The sequence below is a fragment of the Scaptodrosophila lebanonensis genome, unplaced genomic scaffold (assembly GCF_003285725.1).
Source record: "Scaptodrosophila lebanonensis strain 11010-0011.00,11010-0021.00 unplaced genomic scaffold, SlebRS2 tig00000024-arrow-pilon, whole genome shotgun sequence".
NCBI lineage: Eukaryota > Metazoa > Arthropoda > Insecta > Diptera > Drosophilidae > Scaptodrosophila > Scaptodrosophila lebanonensis.
In genome coordinates this window covers 11652921-11657562 of record NW_022060538.1, presented here as the reverse complement: position 1 = coordinate 11657562, position 4642 = coordinate 11652921, and positions in this window count along the sequence as shown.

The window sequence follows — 4642 nt, the reverse complement described above, 5'->3', positions numbered from 1 at the left end:
TTTATATGAGATTCGGGGACCCGATATCGATCTCAGTACTCTTAATTAATATTAAGTTATGAAGTTATAAATAGTATGGCCTTCTATTGGAACACTAATATCAATTCTGTGCTTGAAGTTTTATTTAAGAACTTATCTTAGAAGCTAATTCAACAAATTTAAAATGGAATTAATGCATTTATTAATCTGAAATAAATAATTAAATTTTGCTAGCCTGAAAGATACATAATTTTTTTAATTTCTAGCATACTTATATCTATATATTTTCTTTCTTATTAGGATCAAGTATTATTTTGTATTAAGATTATTATCAAAAATCAAAAAGCTATCATTCTTCATTGGATTCGAATTGATTAGCTTTGTGGTTTAGAATATCTCGCTGTTTGGAGACTACCTGATTTTTAGCTGTCTGGAATATCAAAATGATACTGTACCTGCAAATACATATGTATATTGTATATGTAGTGTGATTAGGTGTGTGTGCCTGCAGCTAAGCTGCAATAGCTACAACAATAACAACTACAGAAATAGCAGCAGCAACAAAGACCGACCGACTGTCTTTAATTTCGCAATTAAATGCTTAACTTTACAGCTTCGCTTAAGCTGGCCACTAACTACCAATTTGGCTACTGGCTGCCAAAGCAATATATATACATACATACAAATAAATGTACACTATAAATGTATCTAGGTATGTTTGTGTGTGTGTTTTTGTACGCCTTTAGCATTTTGACCGGCTTTTGCTATCTGCCTCAGCTAAGCCAACTTGTCAATTTTATACAAAATTTATTATTTTATTTGCGTCAGGTTTTTTGTTATTGGCAATGGCAAAAAAAAAAAATGAAACAAAAACGGTATGTACTCGACGTATTTACATTTTGCTTATGGCCATCATGTTAGCTGGCAAGCGTTTTTGCATTGCCCGGTTGCATGATCCCACTGTGCAGTGTTTGCAAAGCCATAAACGCTCTGTTTGCCCTTCGTCGTCGATTCTGCTATCACCCGAGGTATCATAAAACTTGCAATCGAGAATGTGACGACGTGCAGGCAACAACTGTAACATCGACTGCTCAACTGATGAGGGGCTGAGGAGTTACTATACTTCAGTTCAATTTGAACAATTTACGAGCTCAGGCCCATACTGACGTAGCTCAGAGACAAATATATGTATAAAGAAATATAAAACAGATACACGCACTTGAGTAAGCAAACGAGTTTAGTAAGATAGTTTAAACATATAACTATATATAGTGCGTATAAACTAAATTAAAGAATTGTAGGCTAACTCTGCCGTTGTCAAAATTTAGTTATTGCCATTAGTTAATCATACATTTGCTGAAAACTATGTTAAACCTTAAAATATCAACTCTTGTTACGTGCAATGCTTTTAAAAAGAAGTTCATTGACTGTTCATTTAACTGCTTTTTTGCACTGACTGAATCTCTCAAGGCACTCTTGTTAGACTTCAATGAAAAAATAATTAATTTACACGGTGTCTGAAATGTGTGGGATAAATGGCTTAAATTATATTACTTAGTTAATTTAGTATGAAGGTCCAGTTGCTACTGCCCCTATAAACGTCTTCTGACCTGTAACAAAAAATGATTGTGATAAAGATTTAGATGTCAAGTTAAGGCAATCTTACAAGTGAGCAGCATTTTAAAACCCTCGACAATATTGTCCAAAGGCTATGCCAATATTTGATATGCTATGAGGCACATCGACACTTTTATAAATCTATAATGCCTTCAAATCTAGCTGGCTTATAAACAGCTTTGGGAATGTATGCGATTGTTTATAGAGCTAGAAATCCATTCATTAACACAGAATATCATTTGTAGAAGGCGAACTAGAAATATTTAGGATTCTACTTTAAATATTTTTTTTAAATTTCTGCATAAATGTTGAAATAAATCCACACATAACATATGTTTAAGAAAAGTAGCGATCAGGCAACATAATTTACTTATTGTCTTCTTTTTTACTGTCACTCTCTCTTTTGCTGAGTTCTCTGTCGTCTTTAGTAAAACTTTGCTCAATTTGTTAAAACTTTTAATGTATTTGTATTTAAAATTAAATTATATGAATAGGAACCGTTTCCTTAAATCAGGTTTATTTTTACCGCGTGTTTGGATAAGGAAATATGCTGTTAGTCTTGATTGAAAGTACGGTCTCGTGGTACACACATTACATGACGTTTAGTTGATTTGACGTTTGACGCTGATAGTGTCTAGACAACATTTGGCAGCTCTTGGCCTGATAGTGGCGAAGACGATGGACACCTCTGCGTATGAGTAATGCAACAAGCGCTGAAATAAGCCGGAAAAGCGGCACTGAGACAAGAGGCAACGACAATGATAGCGCAACAGCAGCCGCAGATTAAGAACCTTTTAAGGGGATTAATGATTTTAATTCTTTTTTTCTCTCTCTCTTCCTCTCTTTGTATCTGTGGCTGCTTCCGTGTCTGCTCTTTTCCCGTGCGCCTTGCACTGTCGTGTTATCTGTTTTATTTTTGTATTTTTTCCAGAGTTTGTTTACTTTGGCAATGGCCTGGACGGCTGTGGCAAGGACATGCATGCCCAGACTGCGGGGCTGTTGTTTGCGGCGCGCATTAAGCTAATTATGGCCAAATAAGGCGAACCGAATTGAAACGCGCGCTCGGCAAACAAACCAAACGAGGCGTTGCAAAAGCAACAACGTCAGTGGAGGAAGCGGAAATGGAAATGGGAAATGAAAAGGTTTGCAAGCAACACTTAACTTTCACTCTGGCACTCTGGCACTTTGGTCGCTTTTGATTGTTTTTCAATTTTCTGCATTGTTAAACTTTTGCTGCTCATGTTGCGTCTTGTTTAATTTGCGACGTTGTCACGTGTCGCTGTCGATGTGGATGTGGATGTCGTCAACTGCTGGCAAGTGCAACGCTGTGGCACGTGCCTCAGACGGTGGCAGGAGGAAGCTGCAGACAGCTGGACCAATGGCAAATATTTTACTTGCGCATTGAGCAAATCAATTCCGCATGCCCGACCAGTTTTCAGCTGCGAATGTAAAACGAATGTGACACTGCAGGTCAGAAATGATTCTGTGTAGCTGGGCTGGGCTGTGTTGGGTTGTGTTGGGCTGTGCTGGTCACGTGTCCTTGCCAGCGACGCGCCTTTTTCGTTTCCACTGCTAATCTATCAAAAAATGTTGGCAGGAAACCAAATTGAGTTTGTTTGGATATCATTTCCTGCCGAACGCCTCGCCAACAAATTTTGTTGTCGGCGCTGGCCTTCTATCTTTCCTTCCTTCCGCAGTACTTCTTCCTTTCATACCCTATAAGTGAAAGGGTATACTGAATATTTGTAACCAGAAGCGTAGCTAACTCCTTGTCATAGAACAATTTTTATTATAATCAGCATGAAGAGAAGAACTGTTATAGATACATCTATATATTCTGTTACGTTGCCAGACCCCTTGCCATAGATATATGCAAGGGCGTAGGCAGCTTTTACCAAAGGGGGGACCAAAAAATTAAAATTTTGATTAAATAATGCACGATGCATTTCAAAAATAACTTATGCATATGATCAATGAAAAACTTCAACAAATTCAACTCAGATCCATTTTGAGGCGAAATAGTGCGTCATAATAATGAACGTGTAGTCGACTTTATATGGCATACAATTTTCTAAGGGGGGCAACGGCCTGCTTGGCAAATGGGGCTCACATTATATATTCAGTTTTGTTTCCCTGGTGCTTACCAGGAAAAAACAATTTATACCAATCCAATTTTATACGAATGCCTCAAAGGGGCTTTTATATGCAATTATGCAGACTTGTAAAAGACCTACTCGTGTATTGTAACACTGAAAAATTCTAAACTGCAACCACATCACTTTATTCATCACAAGCCTTAGGAGCGCTGGGCAAAGTGTATTCAAGAGTCGAGCTTATGCGATTCTAACATTGTTCTCGTTTCGTTCTCGCACCTGACTAAAGCCACTCCGACGGCCAAAGCTGTCCACACCCATACACACACTCAGACAGCTTTCCCACATTTTTCCGGCACTACGCTTTCGTGTCAATCACATTAGGCCTTTTCGCACCACCACCACCGCCACCACCACAGTTGAGTTCGCACATCAAATTATGTCAGTTAGAAGGTTTGTGGGATGGAGGGCGCGTTCCGAGTTCCCTTTGTGTCCTCCTTTGTTAATGTTAACTTGCGATTTGCGTTTGTAAATGTTTTTCTAATCAGATTGGTGCTATGTCCGTATGCTCGTCTGCTTGTGTTGCGCACACACAGGGGAGTTGCGATTTGTTTTGATGCCACTGAAGTGACGTCCACGTCCTCAACCTCATCCTCGTCTTCGTCCACATGGGGCGTGCGTTCAAAGCTGCTGTCTGCGCTGCTGCATAATTACTTGAGTGTTTGTCTAGTGGCGAGTGGCACGAGTTCACGTAGGGAGTTGTTGCTGCAACAACAACAAAGTATCACTAGCCGTGAAACAAGCATATGCTAGCAATCAAAAGAAATTTTAACACCAAAACGAGCTCAAATGTCCCGAAAAAACTGTTATCATATACAACTTTTTGTAAAAGTACCTCAAAGCAATTCTTACATTTACCGATGCCTGGCTTTAATTTTCTACAAACCTATCTA